Source organism: Nomascus leucogenys, chromosome 22a (assembly GCF_006542625.1).
Source record: "Nomascus leucogenys isolate Asia chromosome 22a, Asia_NLE_v1, whole genome shotgun sequence".
NCBI classification, from domain to species: domain Eukaryota; kingdom Metazoa; phylum Chordata; class Mammalia; order Primates; family Hylobatidae; genus Nomascus; species Nomascus leucogenys.
This window is the reverse complement of record NC_044402.1, coordinates 125,181,126-125,199,039: the sequence shown is the minus strand read 5'-3', so window position 1 is coordinate 125,199,039 and position 17,914 is coordinate 125,181,126. Positions and strand designations below refer to the sequence as shown.

General features: G+C 36.7%; 1 protein-coding gene across 1 annotated transcript in view; it reads left to right on the top strand.

The window, feature by feature from the left end:
• Positions 1–17,914, top strand: part of CUL3 (cullin 3) — a 113,722-nt gene that overhangs the window by 33,206 nt on the left and 62,602 nt on the right. The gene's annotated exons all lie outside the window — the stretch shown is intronic.

The window sequence follows — 17,914 nt, the reverse complement described above, 5'->3', positions numbered from 1 at the left end:
GTTCATTTTTCTGGTGAGAGTCCCCTTCCTGGTCTGTAGACAACCACCTCCTTGCTGTGTCTTCACAGGGCAGGGAGGGAGAGAGGTCATGTCTCTCATGTATCTTATAATGGTACCATCCTGTTAATGAGGGTACCATTCTCAAGATTTAATTGCCTCCCAAAGGCCCCACCTCTAAATACTATCACATTTGGGATTAGGGCTTCATAATATGAATTTGGAGAACACAAACATTCAGTCCATAGCAATTATCATTTCAGAATATAGGCAATTTTTATTATACATTCCTCAAAACATGCATTCAGGTTGATTATACTAAATAAATTTTAAAATATACAGTATATGCTAAATTCTTAAATTTACTTTCCTTATACATAGTCATTAATGATCATTGCCAGCATCTGAAAATGTTCTTTTATTTATTTATTCTTTTGTTTCACACTCATTTGACCAGTCAATTTTTGACTAGGAAATGTACCAATTTTAGTTATGTCTGTTCTCTGTTCATTGATTATTTAAAGTGAATTAGGTTTTGAAGCCTCTGCTAGTTTCTGTGCTTTTGTTTTCATGTTTACTCCTATTTTATGAAACAATTATAATAATCATATAAACACAGTACTACTGTATTGAAGGGGACACTATCCAAAGAGAACTATTAACTGATAGGTAGGACCATCTGACATGTTTGTTTCCTAAGGTAGTAAGTCTCAGTTTGTTCTACTAAATGAGACTTAGAGATGTTACTGACACAATGTGCAAAAGCATAGTTTGCATGAAAATCAGTATTGCCTATCTCTGCATTGCATCTTTTGACTAGAAGGTGAAATATTCTTTCAGGGTTCTGTGGTATCAGAATACTTATCTTTAATCTCACAGAATATACCTTTTTTTTGTTGTTCTGAAAGCATTACTGTTTGGTCTGCTCATCAGTTTTTAATTCATAATGCTTTTGGCAGTTAGCTGAACTGCCTGACAAACCATATATTTATTTTAAAGCAAAGTGCTTTTAGTGCTATGGTATACATAGCCAAGACCCATCTTTTCACATTGAAGAATTCCAAGGAAATATAGTTTTTACATGGACTGAGGGCTGGTTTGTTATATAGTTTGTTGGTACTTTGATTTCAAGGTGAGGATAGTGAACAAAGTCAAACATTTTGGTAAAGTAGCGCAACACAGACTACCAGACAGCAGATGACAGGAGGCTTCAGAGAGGACATCTCTTTGGGATGAAAGTAGCTGATTGTTGGCTTTCAAAATAAGTTCACAAAATTGAAGCAGGCATAGAAAATATAAGTACTGTTGCTCTAATAACAGCACTTCTGGTAGGATATTATTTTTCTTGTCTCTGGAAGAATGTTTCCTTTGAGGAAACTGACACCCATAGGAATTTAGTTCATTTCTCAAGACCACAAGGCAAAATTTAGGGTGTAATGTGGCCTTTGTACCTCACCGTAAGAAAACTCTTGATTTAGAAAATGAAAACATTTCAACTTACACAGGAATTTGTTTTTTAACTTTTTTTCTAAATAAAGTAAAAAAGCATAGTAATGGAGGAAAAAAGTTCTGCTTTTCAGATTTAAAGACGTTTAGAATATATATCATTTTGTCAGAGTGTCAAAGGTATCCTGTAAGACTTTTCCCGTCACAGAATTCAGCATTCAAAACCGTTTGCCAGGCTCTGTGCTAGGTGTAAGGAATATATTGGTAAATAGAACACATCTGATTCCTGCACTTATGAAACAGATAGTAAACAGGTAAACAAGTATTTAGTTATAAAATATAATCAAGAAAACAGGATACAGTGATAAGAAAACAGGATACAATGATAGAGGAAAAAATGATAAAGACAACCACATAGGTCAAGAAAGGGCTGTTTGAGGAAGTGATAGTGTTTAAACTGGGATTAGAAGAATGAGCATGCACGAGAAAAGTGGGTTGAAGAGTATTCTAGGCAAAGTGAATGGCCGTACAACTTTTTTCTGTAAAGGACCAGATAGTCAGTATTTTTGTTTTTCTGAGCCATACATTCTCAGGCATAGCGCCTCAGAGTCTGTGTTTGTAGCACAAAAGCAGCAACAGACCAAATGTAAATGAATGAACATCGCAGTATTCAATAAAACTTTAAAAAGGCAGCAGGCTGAGTGCAGTGGCTCACGCCTATAATCCTAGCACTTTGGGAGGCTGAGGTGGGAGGAACACCTGAGGCCAGCAGTTTTGAGAGCAGCCTGAACAACATAGTGAGACCTTGTCTCTGCAAAAAAAAAAAAAAAAATTTGACCGGGCGCGGTGGCTCACGCCTGTAATCCCAGCACTTTGGGAAGCCAAGGTGGGCAGATCACGAGATCAGGAGATCGAGACCATCCTGGCTAACACAGTGAAACCCCATCTCTCCTAAAAATACAAAAAATTAGCCGGACATGGTGGCGGGCACCTGTAGTCCCAGCTACTCAGGAGGCTGAGGCAGAAGAATGGTGTGAACCCAAGAGGCAGAACTTGCAGTGAGCCGTGATCGTGCCACTGCACTCCAGCCTGGGCGACAGAGCAAGACTCTGTCTCAAAAAAAAAAAAAAAATTGCCGGGCTTGGTGGCACACACCTGTAGTCACAGTCTCTCAGGAGGCTGAGGCCCGGGAGTTTGAGGCTGCAGTGAGCTGTTATTGAACTACTGCACTGCAGCCTGGGCAACAGAGCAATTAAAAAAAAAAAGCTGGAGGCTATTCTTTGCCACTTCTAAAGACATTGAATAAAATCTCGTCATAACTGGGGAGCTAAGAGTTGGTAATGGAGAGGAATGGGACAAGGTTGGGTTGCAGAGAGAAGCAGAAGCCAGATCATGCCAGACCTTGAAGCCATGGCAGAAGGCTTTGTAATTAATTATATGTACATTAGGAAGTCATTTAAGGATTTTAAGCAAGATAAATAAGTTAGCATAAGAGTTGAAATAAGGGGACCAAGACGGAGTAATCCAGAAATTCAGGTGAATAACAGTGATGATTTATACTAGTGTAGTGACAGTTATGATTGAGAAAAGTTTTAAAATACATTTTGGATGTAGAAAGAATGTTACCTGCTAGCAGATTGATTGTAGGGAATAAGAAACAGGGACAAATCCAAGATCAATTTTAGGTTTTTGGCTCTTGGCTAACTGGCTAGGTGATTTAATTTTCTGATACAGATTTGGGGCAGACAAAGGAGCTCCATTTTGAACAGGTTAGTTTTAAGATACCTGTAAAATTTGATATGCAAATCAAATTATCCGAGAAGTTTGAACTGGAAATGTGTATTTGGGAATTGTGAACATATGGATGGTACAGGTTGAACATCCCTAATCCAGAAATTCAGAATGCTCCAAAATCCACAACTTTTTGAGCGCCAACATGATGCCACAGTGGAAAATTCCACAGCTTATCTCATGTGACGGAGTCACAGTCAAAGCACAGCCAAAACTTTATTTCACAGACAAAATTACTAAAATGTAACATTACCCTCAGGCTATGTGTATAAGGTGTATATGAAACAAATAAATTTCATGTTTACACTTGGATTCCATCCCCAAGATCTCTCATTATGTATATGCAAATACTCAAATCTGAAAATTGAAACACTTCGGGTCCCCATGCGTTTAGGGTGAGGAGTACCCAACCTGTATTTAAAGCCCTGGAAGTAAATGAAGTCACAGAGACAAGAGAAAAGAGGGCCCAGGATTGCACCCTGAGGAATTTAAACACTTAGTGTTCAGATACATTGAGGATTGCAGTGGAGACTGAAAAGTTGCCAGAGTTAGTGGTACTTAAGACTTAGCTCTAATCTTACATTATAAGATAATAATATTTGACAGGTATTTAGCAGAGTTACAGTTTTTCACAGCCATTTTGCGTGCGTGTGTGTGTGCGCGCGTGCGTATATGTGTATATGTATGTATTTCAGATACTAAAGCATGGTTTTAAATTTAGAAATAGTAATAATTAGTTTTGCTACTTGTGGGCATGTTAAGGGTGGAGCCATCTTCTTTCATTCTCCTTTCGTAAGGTTCCTATTTGGGATTCAAACCTGACAGTCTTTAAGCTTGTTGTAGAGTAACGAAGGACTTGCCTTTTCTTCTAACTCCTGTTGAGCACTTTAATAGTAAGAAATAACCTAGATGCAGCTGCAGTGGGAAAAGTAATAGGTAGAAAATAGAACTGAGCATTGGGACTAATTCTCTCACTAATAATCTTGAACAAATTACTAAACGTTTCTGGAATTTAAAGTATTAATCTATAAAATGAGTTTGGAGTTGGTTGTTTTAGCGCAAAGAACTTTAAAAATTATGATTATGTGTCTTGATAAGTTTAGGTTATTAAGACTTAGGAAGATAATAGTCTCTAAGACTGTTTATTCCTGTGCCATGTGTTTGGAATAAAAACATTACAGTTTTTTTTTTTAATTTATTTTCTGAGACAAGGTCTTGCTGTCACCCAGGCTGGAATGCAGTGGCACCGTCTTGGCTCACTGCAATCTCCACCTTGTAGTTTCAAGCAAATCTCCTGCCTCAGCCTTCCGAGTAGCTGGGATTACAGGCGTGTGCCACCATGCTTGGCCAATTTTTGTATTTTTAGTAAATATGGTGTTTTGCCATGTTGTCCATGCTGGTTTTGAACTCCTAGCATCAATGATCCACCCGCCTTGGCCTCCCAAAGTGTTGGGATTACAGGCGTGAGCCACAGCGTCCAGCTTTGTTGTTGTTGTTGTTGTTGTTGTTGTGTTTTGGAGACCAGGCCTTACTGTGTTGCCCAGGCTGGAGTACGTTGGCGCAGTCTTGGTTCACTGCATTCTCCGCCTCCCCAGGCTGTGGTGATTCTCTCACTTCAGCCTCCTACATAGCTGGACTACCGGCACGTGCCACCATGCCCAGCTAAATTTTTGTGTCTTTTTTTTGTAGAAACAAGGTTTCCACCATGTTGCCCAGGCTGGTCTCGAACTCCAGGGCTCAGATGATCCATCTGCCTCCCAAAGTGCTGGGACTACAGGCATGAGCCATTGTGCCTGGCCTCAATTTTTAATTTTCTTGAAGTCAGGGAAGAAACTTTAGTTTTAATATGGGAAGAGCTTTATTATCTCAATTTTGTAATGCTTAGCAGTTTTCTTAGATTTACCTTTTGCTTAATTCTTCATCTTTAATACACTATAGTAATAATCAAATAACATGGTAACCTCATAAATGAACCTATAAAAATTATTGAACTTTGAAAGTTGGTTTCTTAGAAAAATAGCTGAACAAAAAAAGTTAACATTTAAAATTAACTTATCTTTTTAGTTATTATTGGAAAGAACATTTATTCTAGTGGTTTTCAAAGTTTTTCTATCCGTATGTCCTATTCTTCAAATAATATCTTACTTCGATTGAATGGGAGGAAGCCAGAATAAGAGGAGCTTCATCCTGCTCACTTTTCCTTTATTCAGAAAACTGCCTGTTGAGCAAGGCACTGTTGTGAGCATTTGTACTATATCAAGGAAAGATGCCTGCCTTTGTGGAAGTTATGTTTTAGACTTACATACTTGGCTCTATGCCTTGTAGTCCTAATCTGTTCTAAGCACTTTTGTTTTACCGGTAGGGAAGTTGCAGCCTTGAAGGGGACATAGTTTCAAGTTTCAAGTGACTTTCTTTTTTGAATTTCTTTGTAAACTGCAATGTCTTTTTGTAGAACAAATAATTCCTCACCATTTATCTTTTGTACCTAGGGTCTTATTTGCTGAAAATGCTGTCTCTGTGTAAACTACTTTTTCAATATACTTTTCTCCCTATTTCTAGATGGGGAAGAAGAACCAGTTTTAAATTTTATGTTTGTAAGTAAGTTAAGATATTTATGTGGACATGAAGTTGGTAACTTTAAGGTAAACTGTGGACTCTTCTTTATGTCAATTACTTAAACAGACTTCCTTTTATAATAAAGCTTTTGGAGTGCTTTTCCCTTTCTAGGCAAAAATTAATTTAATGGAAAACATCAAAATTAATGTTTTTAATGGCATTTATATACAATATGTAATGAGTGCAGTGAGTTAAGGATATTGATAGAAACACTTGGGAATAAGATTTTCCTTAGCAAAGACAGATTCATTTCAGAGGCCCACAGAGATTGAGTTTCTCCTATGTTTCAGCCACCCAAAAATAAGTAAGACATGATTCTTGCCAGCAAGAATCCCATAATTTTAGTGAGGTCATCAGATTTGAGGGGGAGTTATTTTGCCTGAGGAATTCAGGGCAAGGTAGAAAGAGGAGGTCACTTTCGATTATACTTAAAGCATTACTCAAGATTCATCATGTGAGCAAAGCCAAAATATTGTCCCGGTAGATAACAAGGAGAGAAAGTTGAATGAGAAAAATGGCTGGTAGGTATGAGCGTAGTGAGACAGATGAGTGTAGATGGAAGGTGAACATGTTGTTGTTCATAAGGATGAACAAAAGCATCTTCAAATGTTTTTGTAGGAAATGAGGATAGTAAAGTGGATTGGGCTAGATTTTGAAAACCATTGTAGGGGATTTGAGTGTTATTCTGTTGGTGGTGAGAGCCATTGCTTTTTAATCCTTAGAAAGGCTGACTGCAGTGGAGAAGATGTAGTCAGGTATTTAGGATGAGTGCCATTTTCAGTGCCTTGTTGCTGCTTGCTCATCTTTAGTTTTCATGCTATCTTGTCTTGATGTTTAACTTAAAAGTTGTTGGAAGGTACTCAACCCATTATGTTTTTTTGGGATGGTGGTGACAGGAGTGAGAAGAGACTGTGAGCTAGGTGTGAAAACTGTTAATGGGTATGATATGGGGATAGTGACCTAAATATAAATAGTGTAATCCCAAAAGAGACAGAGATTTGTCGGGGATAGCATGTGAAAAAGGGATTATTGGAGAGTCAGGAAAACAGCAACCTTGGGATGTGAAGGACATTGGAAATTGAATTGTTTCTACATTGAAAGGGATGGAAGAGAAATGATGTTGGGGGAGAGTGAGGCTTAAAAGTGTTGTTTTAACGAGTTTGCCCATGTTAACTATCAGCTGTTTTGCTTAAGTTGTTAAGTAGACTGTAAGTACTTTGAGGGCAAGTACCCCCCCATCCTATTTCTGTTGTATTTTTTAGTGATATTCTTCTATTACTAAATAAATAAATGAAGTAGGACCTGTTCATTTATCTTTGTGTCTCCTGCTCTTTGCATGTGGTCGGCACTCAGTTGCCTGTTGAAATGAATCTTTGAGAATACTACCAGCAGTCAAAATGGAAACTACCTTGGTTCATAGCCATAAATAGCTGAGATCCATTTTTTTTTCTCTATGTGGGGTAACACCTCTCCCTACTCAAGTTAATTACTAAATCTAACAACCATTTAAAAACACAGGTGATTATCGGGATATATGCCCGTTTTTTTGAGATCGAAGTCTGTCAGTCGGCTTAGAACCAGGTCATGTAATCTTGAGAAACCATGGTTTTTTCCATCCTACCCAAGAGAACAAAAATACTGGTAGCTATGTTGTCATGCTTTGTGTATGTTTTCCTGATTAATTCTGTCAGTGTGCCTGTTACTAAGTTTAACCATGATACTAATGCTATAATAATAGCTTTTAATGTATATCTTAACCATTGGGAATAGGATACTTTACAAACGATAAGTCATAGTGGTGTTTTTCTGTGGTGTACTGTCATTTTTCTTTCTGCATTCCTTTCCAGCCAGTAAGTAAAAAGCTATCATTTTTCATAGTAGTATTTTGTACTGATTGAGAAATCCTGATTTCTCTAAGTCATACTATTTTAAGACCAGTTTAAAAGCATATTTGAACTAAGAATGCCTTTTTAAAAAATGTCAAATTTTATGTGATTTTTAAAATAGTATTTGCTTCAACATGTAGCAAATTATCTTTAGGTATGAAATTGTGAAAGTGTATTGTCCTAACACCTGTTCTGTGTTCCTTCTTTGAACTTTGTAACTTTTCTGTAGTGCTATTTATTGTATTCTACTTTGTATTGAGGTCGTTTGAATGCTAATATTAGGCTCCCCCTTCTCCCCTCTCCCTCAGAGATTATAAAGTGGCTGAAAGTGTCTTGTATCCCCCATAGTGCCTAGCACCCTGCTTTGACTGCTGGAAACAAACATAAATACATGAATTGTCAGTCTGGGGAAATACTTTGTATGCTTTTGAATGAGTGGTTGATATCTGATAATAGGACCTGATTTCTTTAAGAGCTTCATTTTGGACACTTAAAGCAAAGAGTAAGAATGGGGAATATTTCCACTGAGAATGAATTTGATTTTGAAATTGAGAGTAGTGTGCTTTTTGTGAAATGCTGTTAAGTTACATTACTATGTACATTAGAAAATTACTTAATGAAGAATCTTCTGGCAGCAGTGGAGAAAATTTTTTCCCTACAGTGGCTATCTTACTGTATTTTTAAGGATACTGGTATAATTTTTCTGATCACTATTGCCATCTTAATTATTAAAGTTAATTAAAAATAATGAGAATAACACAGTCTACTGTATGAAAAGGATAGTGAATTTTATATTATTCAGGAATCTCATCATTAGTTTAAAATGTGTACAAAACTTAAAATTAATTATCTTGGCCTTAGTAGAAGCTTGTTTGAGATACAGAAATCTTAAGATTGCTATATGTGTTATAACAGCAATATCTGTTAACCAAATTTATATTAATTGTACAAATAATTGGAGTTTGACTGCATTAAGAATTCCTCAAAGTACGAGGTAAGAGTTCCTTCCAGTCATTCAGAAATTTCTGTCCTTTAGAGGAAAGGAAAGCAAGTGTCCTTATTCCTGGCTTGCCCCTATTTATTGTATATGACTTCTGTAAAAATAGCAGAACATTGCAGTGTTTCTTTTTAACCTTTTAGATCAGGAATTCTCAGGGTGAGGGAAAGAGCCATGAAGCTTTTTCCCCAAACAGTTGTGTCAGCTGTCCTCTATACCTTATGGCTTGACTCCCATTGAGATTCACTTTCTCTAGTAAGCCACTTTTATTGATAGGTTTGTGTCATATCACTGTGGTATGATAAGGTGGAAAAATTTTGAAATCTTCAAGAATTATTTAATGGCATTCCTTGGAAGAATAAAATTCATGTAACTGGCACAATTTATAAAGTGACAAACCCCCAGACCACATGTGATTAATGCAGGACTGAAAAAAGTATGTTTTAAGTGGAACTTTAAATGCTATTTTTATTTTTTAACTTTTTTATATGTATAAGAATGTTTTTGTAACATTACTTATAATGGTAAAAAACTAAAAGCAACTTATCCATCATTAATAAAGTGATTGAAGAAATTATGGCATTAAGTGCTATTTTTGTAGATCATAGTAAATGTTGCATGCTTTTGTATTATGCTGTCTTTAACAGATGAAACAGGCAACATGTTTTGGAATTTAGAGCCAGAAAGATAGGCATCCAGTGGCTGTCATTTATTTTAAAATAGAAGCCCCAATTTAAAAAATCATACAAAACTATTATAAATCATATTTAATCAGGGGAAATGAAGTCTTTTCTGCAGTGGTGCTAAGTAAGGCATTTCAGTGGAACATGATGTCATTGATCTAATCAACCATAGTCACATCACAGGTAAAGAGGTGCTACAGACTAGATAGGTTAGGTGACTTGGTCAGAGTCCTTAGTTAGTGACTTCCCTGGGCAGTTGTCTGCAAAGAGGTTGAGTATCCCTAATCCAAAAATCCAAAATCTGAAACTCTTTTTTTTTTTTTTTTTTTTTGAGATAGGAGGGGTCTCACTCTGTCACCCTAGCTGGAGTGTAGTGGCATGATCTCGGCTCACTGCAGCTTCCACCTCCTGGGCTTAAGTGATCCTCCCACCTCAGCCTCCTGAGTAGCTGGGACTACAGGCACGCACCACCACGCCCAGCTAATTGTTTGTATTTTTGGTGGAGACGAGGTTTTGCCATGTTGTCCAGGCTGGTCTTGAATTCCTGAGCTCAAGCCATTGTGCCCACCTCAACCTCCCAGAGTGCTGGGATTATAGGCACTGAGCCACCACACCTAGCCAAAATCCAAAACTTTTTGAGTGCTGAGATGATGCTTTAAGGAAATGCTCATTGGAGCATCTCAGATTTTGGATTTTTAGATTAAGGATGCTTACCTGCTAAGTATTATATTCTAAAATCTGAAAAAACCGAAAATCTGAAAAAATCAAAAATCTGAAACACGAGTGGCCTCCAAGCATTTTGGATAAGTGATACTCAACCTTAGCTGATTTTGATTATCTTAGCTTCTGGGTGAATGTTAAAATACTATAGATTTATAAAATGACATACCTTTGAGTTATTATACCTCTGTGATACTTTTTAATGTCCTGGTATAATCAGGATGTGCTCCATGTTATTATGTCTCATTTTATGTTTTTAATACATGATTAGTATTTTTTTGATGGACAGTAATGCCAAGTATAAATTTCTGTACTTTGGGGATTTGTCTATATTTGGACCTAATGTTGTCCTGAATTTGGAGACTTGTTTACCAAGGAAGTCCTCAGTTTTCAGTATTCCATATCATCATTGATTATGTGACTCTGTTTTAGTTTCAATGAACTTTAGAATTAAAGTTTTTAATTTGTTTTAGCTGATGATTTCTTTGTTTTACCTAGACATTTAATTAGGATTGGCTGGCTGGGATTTTGCCCCAGGCATTGAAATTTAGAGTGTGAAAAAATTTTAATTAATGATTAAAAACAATTATGTGTGTTGTGGGGTATGGGAGAACTGCACATTATGTCCTTCAGCTCTCCAACTAGCCCAAGAGCTGCTGGCCCAGTATCAGCTTCCTTGTCAATCCATGGAGATACTTGGGAATGAAAACTCAAGGGCAAAGTTTGGGAGCCTGTAGCTCCTGGTCATGCTAATGCCTGCACTTCTCTCCTGTCATCCTCCTTTCCAACTCCTTTTGTTTCTCTTTACCAGTAATTTGACTGACTTGAGGATGTGTATATTGCAGCTTGGACATTAATTTATCATTAAGCAGGTTTTATTATACAGTTGAAAAATAGGCCAGACACGGTGACTCATGCGTATAATCCCAACACTTTGGGAGGCCAACATGGAAGGATCTCTTTGAGGCCAGGACTTCGAGACCAGCTTGGGCAAAACAGTAAGACCCCTTACCTACACACGCACACACGCGCACACACACACACACAACAGCCAGAAGTGCTGGCACGTGCTGCTGAAGTCCTAGCTACTTGGGAGGCTCAGGTGGGAGCATCACTTGTGTCCAGGAGCTTGAGGCTGCAGTGAGCTATAATTGTGTCACTGTACTCCAGCCTGAGTGAAAGAGTGACACCCTGTTTCTTAAAAGAAAAAGGTTTCCTTTTGACAGTAATTCCACTTTAATCTTTGCTAAGGATTTAATTTTTAAAAATGCAAGAAAAGCTATATCCACAGAAACAAAGAATAGTGGTCAAGTTTGAATTGTTGCAGAGTGCTTCATATGGTTGATACACTCAAATTGTTTAACAATTATTTCATTGTTTGGAATTTAAATTGCTTTTATGAATAAAGCTTGTGGCATCATAGCTTATGTTTATGATAAAATAATAAGGAAACAGGGCCCAATTTTCAAATAATAATTACTTCAAATTTTTTAAAATTAGTGTATAATAAAATTGACCTTTATTTTCATATATCTCTGTGAATTTCAGCACACATAGAGATTCATGTAACCACTGTCACACTTGATACAGAACAGTTGCTTGACCCCAGTAAACTCCCTCTGTTATCCCTTTATAGTTCTCTTAACCCCTAGTTCCTGACAACCACTGATCTGCTATCTAACACTATCGTTTTGGATTTTTTTTTTCAAGAATGTCATATAATTGGAATTATAGTTTGTAATCTTTTGAGTCTGGTTTCTTTCATTCAGCATAATTATTTTGAGATTGATCCAAACTATTGTATCAATAATTTGTTCCCTTTTATGGCTGATACTCTATTGTATGAATGTACCACAGTTTGCTTATTCATTTACCTATATACTTGTTGAAAGACATTTTGTGATTGCGAGTAGAGCTGCTATGAACATTTGTGTGTGATTTTTGTGTGAATGTAAGTTTTCATTTCTCTAATAAATACATAGAAGTAGGGTTGCTGGGTCGTGTGATGTTATTTAACTTCCTAAGAACTGCCAAACTGTTTTCTGGTAAGGCTGTACCATTTTGTTTATGGTAGTTCTAGTTGTTGCAAATCTTTGTCAGCACTCGATACTGTCAGCATCTTTTATTTTAGCCATTCTGGTGGGTGTGTAGGGGTTTCTCATGGTTTTAATTAGCTTTTCCCTAATGACTTACGTTGTTGAACATCTATTCATGTACAAAATTGCCATCTGTATATCCTCTTTGGTGAAGTGTCTTTTCAAGTCTTTTGCCCATTGTTAAATTATTTGCTGTCATCGCTAAGTTCTAAGAGTTTGTTTTTTTTTTTTTAATATGTTCTGGATACAGTCATTTGTTTTTTCTCCTATTCTGTAGCTTCTCTCTGTTACTATTTCAGTAGTGTCTACAGAACAAAAGTTTTTAATTTCAGTAGAGTCCAGTTTAGCATTTTTTCTTTTATAAATTATGCTTTTGGTATCATTTGCTTAAAATTACCAGATGACATTTTCTTCTTACATTTTATTGTAATATAACCTTTTTCTTTGGATCACTATGGTGCATTGGAAATGATATGATACAGCTAGGTATTTTTCTCCTAAACCAAAGGTTAATATTAAATGTTAATCAGTGGCATTAGAAAAGCAGGACTCTTCTCACTCGTAAGTGGGATTTGAACATTGAGAACACGTGGACACAGAGAAGAGAACAACACACACCAGGGCCTGTTGGGGGATGGGAGGTGAGGGGAGGGAACTTAGAGGATGAGTCAACAGGTGCAACAAACCACCATGGCACACATATACCTGTGTAACAAACCTGCACGTTCTGCACATGGATCCTGTGTTTTTTTGTTTGTTTTTTAGAAGAAAAAAGCAGGACTTAGAATTGCATAAATACGGCTATTACAACAATATAAAAACGTATTCATGTTGAAGAAGTTCTGCAAAGGGAAGAGACAGAAATGGCTAGTGTGGGAGCCAGTGGTTTCCTAGTCCTGGATGTTGTATCAGAATCACCTGGGTAGATACTTTAAAATTAGGGTTGTCTATTGATCTTGGGTGGCCCCCAAATATTTCTTCTGCTTTCTTCTTTCTTCTTTCTTTCTTCTTCCTCCTTCCTCCTTCCCTCCCTCTCTTTTTTTTTAAATACAAAGTTTGGTTTTTAGAGCAGTTTTAGATTTACACCAAAGTTCAGTGGAGAGGCTGGACACAGTGTAATCCCAGCACCTTGGGAGGCCAAGGCGGGTGGATCACTTGAGGTCAGGAGTTCAGGGCCAGCCTGGCTAATGAGGTGAAACCATGTCTCTACTAAGAATACAAAAATTAGCCAGGTGGGGTGGCACACACCTGTAATCCCATCTACTTGTGAGGCTGAGCCAGGATAATGGCTTGAACCTGGGAGACAGAGGTTGCAGTGAGCCGAGATTGCACCACTGGACCCCAGCCTGGGCAAGAGAGCGAGACTCCATCTAAAAAAAAAAAAAAAGGTGGAGGATGGAAGGTACTAAGATTTCCCGTATACACCTCTACCCCAACGTATGCGCAGCCTCCCCTCACTATGCATATCCCACACCAGAGTGGTACATTTATTACAATTGACAAACCTACATTGACACGTCATCATCACTCCAAGTCCATAGTTTACATGAGGGCTCACTTTTGGAATGAACTCAGTCTATGGGTTTGGACATACATTCACTACTATAGTATTATACAGAATAGTTTCACTGCCCTGTGAATCCTGTGCTTTGCCTACTTACATACCTATTTTTTTTTTTTTTTTTTGCTATCTCTTTAGTTTTGCCTTTTCCAGAATGTCATATAGTTGGATCATACAGTATATACCCTTTTCAGATTAGCTTCTTTCACTTTTTAATATGCATTTAAGTTACCTCCATATCTCTTCATGGCTTAAAGGCTCATTTCTTTTTAGTGCTGAGTAATATTCCATTTTCTAAATGTAGTACAATTTATTAATCCACTCATCTGCAGAAGAACATCTTGATTTCTTCCAAGTTTTGGCAATTATGAATGAAATTGCTTTAAACACTTTGTGGGTTTCTGTGTGGACATAAGTTTTCAGCTCATTTAAGAAAAAAGGAGTGTGATTGCCAGATTATATGGTAAGAGTATGTCTAGTTTTGTTAGAAATTGCCAAACTGCCTTCCAAAGTGACTGTACCATGTTGCATTCCCACTGGCAGTGCATGAGATACTCTTTTGCTCTGCGTCCTTGCTAGCATTTGGTGTTGTCAATGTTTTGGCCATTCTCAAATGTATGTAATGGTATCAGATTGGTGTTTTAATTTTCAGTGTCCTAATGACTTATGATCTTCTCAGATGCTTACCTGCCGTCTGTATATCTTCTTTGGTTAGGTGTCTGTTAAGATCTTTTGCCTTTTTAAAAATTGAGTTACTTTCTAAGTTTTAAGAATTCTTTATATATTTTGGGTAATAGTTCTTTATTAGCTTTGTCTTTTGCAAATACCTTCTCCTAATCTGTGGCTTGTTTTCTCATTCTCTTCACTTAAGTCTTACTTATTTTTAGAGATAGGGTCTTGCTGTGTTGCCCAGGCTTGCCTCAAACTCCTGGGATCAAACGATCCTACCCCCTCAGCCTCGTGAGTAGCTGAGACCACGGATGCACTACTGCATCGTACTTAAAATCTGTTTGTAAAAGCTCTTCGGGTGACTCTAACTCTCTGCCTGATTTGTGATCCACTGTTTTGAGCTTTCTCTTTCTTCTTTGCAAAGCTAGTGCCAGGCACAGCCATCAGTTCTCCATTACTTGTACTTCATCTTTTTTGTCACAGCTGGTCCCATCCTGCTGTCAATTTCTCTGGTGTTGCTACTTGTTCTCCCATGTCTCTCTCTTCAAATTCCAACTCTTTATCTGTGTAATTTTAGTATAGGTTTTCTTTAATTATCTGTTCATACTTAATCCGTAGGCCGTTTTGGTTCTGGTATTACCTGTACAGCAGGGTTCCCTCCCATTTGCTTTGCTGGTACAGAAAGTAGGTGATTGTGTTAGGCCATGAGATTAACAATGTTACCCCTCCCACCATATTTCCCACGCTTGCTTTCTTTTTCAATTTTTTTATAAGATGTTAATAATTTGTAAAATAAAGATCCTTTTTTCACTTAATGTGTAGTTTATGTGCCAACTTAACCATCTTTTTAAAAGCCTATTTTAATCTTCATAATCTTCATCTCATTCCTACCATTTTATTGTGTATGTTTGAATAAATAATCTGTTCACTTTCAACTATTTTCTACAGAAATGTTAGAGGAAAAATTTTTTGTTCATAGAGTAATCTGAATAAGAAGACATTGCAGCAGTGTATCTAAGGCATTCATTTTACTTCTTTCAGTCATGAGTTTGTGTGTATGTGTATGTATGCATAATTGAAAAATAAACATAAAATTAGCTCTTAATTGTAGCTGTTTTCTGCTAGTAAAATTCACTGTTATTGGTCAGGATAATTTTTTGAGGTATGATGCAAATAAGGCAATTATGACACATTGTACTAGTAGATCACATTTTATTTTGCTGAAAGGCAGGTATAAATATAAATGACAAATATGTAAATCCTTGATATATTTTATTAGAAAATGTACAAATCAGTGATTTTAAAGAACATGCCTTGTTTTATAACATTAACTTTTTATTTAATTGGTCAGTTTTTCATTCATTCAACAAACATGCAGGCACATTTATGTGTTCCAAATTCAGGGTGATTTTAATGTAGTTAACATTTAACTTAATTTTATAATATAGCGGTATGTAGAAGTTCATATAAGTCCTTAAGAATAATTAATGGGCTTGATATTCTGATGTTTGAAATACGTATTTTTTTTGTATGTAGTATAGATTGCTCTTGCATTGTCATGATTTTAATTTAATTGCTACTCTTCAGTAAAGGAATACGGAGCTTGGTGTAAAATTTTGAAAATAAGCACGTTTTCAACTTGCTGGGTTTTTGTGGGGGGGATTTGCATCTGACAAGTGCTAGGTTTAATGAGTTGAAACAAATGATACATTATTCATTTAGTATAAGTATTTCTATTAACTAACTTGATATAGTTAACATTTTTGGAGGAATTTCTGGATGATGTAACTTGAAGTCATGGAGCTTAGTCTTGTGAACAAAAGATTAAATATATGATAAAATTCTAAATTATGTGGTATAGGCCTAGTGATTTTTATACTGTACATTTAGTAGACTAGATATATTGTCTCATCATTAAATGTAATAACCTCGTTTTCCCCAATATGTAGGCAAAGATTCTGTTTTCTTAGTTTGAATTTATTCTTCTACAGTGTGTCGTGTGTATTTTCTTTGGCACTTTTAGCCACTTGTTCATATTAGATCTGATACAGAATGGCATTTTATTTATGTGTATTTATAATTGTTTTAGAGGTGTCTGTATATCTCAACATACATTAAATAGTTGATGTTTCTCAGAAAGCACCATGACTTCAGCTTTTTCTCAATCTGAAAAAGTGTAACCACTATTAGAAATTCTCTATGGTAAAGGATATTTGGAGATAAAAGAGTTTTGTTTAGTCTAGAGTTATTGAGAGTTTAGCTGGATTGTGGAAGGTTGGTTGGATTTGAATAACTGTAGAAGTTGGCAGTATAGTCCCAAAGTGTTACAGGAACTTGGAGACAAACACACGACGACTTTGTGATAAAACAAGAACCAGAGTCTAGATTCTGTTTCTGAGTGAAATGGTCTTTCTATTGGGCAGATAGCATAGCAGCAAGGGGTAGTGGTCAATAACATTTTATCAGAGAGGATAGTACTAAGCTTGTGGACTGTGGAAAGGAATTTTTGAAGTCTTGAACAGTCTTTTATCAGGGTTGGATTGGAAAGACATTTCAGGCTCAAGGGAACTTTATGTGCAAAAGCAGATAATCCTGAAAGTGCTTGTGTTGGAGGTGAATCATGGCATTGGAGGGCAGGGATATGAAATAAATGGTATTATATATACCAAGCACTATTCTAGGTGTGGGATAGACACATGGAAAAGACAGAAATCCTGCCACCATGGAGACATTAACATTTTAGTGGAAGAAACAATAAACTGTAAAATAGTAGGTAATGATGAATGCTATGACGAAAAACAAATTGTATGGTGAAGAAGTAGAGCTAGGGGTTCTTTGAAATAATTGGTTGGGAAAGACCTCTCCAGAGATGAAATTTGAGCAAAATAAAGTGAGTGGGACGAGCCATGTGAATTGAGGCAGAAGGAATGGCAGAGCACAGTTGCTGTATTTAGTAAAGAGGCCATTGTAGCTGAAGCATACTGAGTAATTTATTATAGAGTGTTTACTGAGTACTAAGCACTGTTTTAAGTGTATTACTAGCATTAATTCAATTCTTAAAACAATCCTACAAGAAGAATGCTATTTCACATATAAGGAAACTGAGGCACAGAGGTTAAATATTTACCCCAGGTCACACAGTTTGTTAGGGAGCTGGGATTGGAGCCCAGGTAATTGCCTCCAAAATCAGTATTCTGAACCGTTATTCAAAGTTGGGGAAGGGAAGGTGTAGTAGGAAATTCAGCAGTAGCCTGAAGCCAGTCTTACAGGCCCTTGTAACTTACTATAAGAATATAGGATTTTACTCTGACAATGATGTCAAGTCATTGGAGGGTTGGGAAATACCTGGGAAGTTGATTTATGTTCTGGAGATCAGAAGAGAAGTCTGTACTATACGTATACATTTGATACTCATCTGTGTATAAGTTATAGCTTAAAATACTTCTACTAGC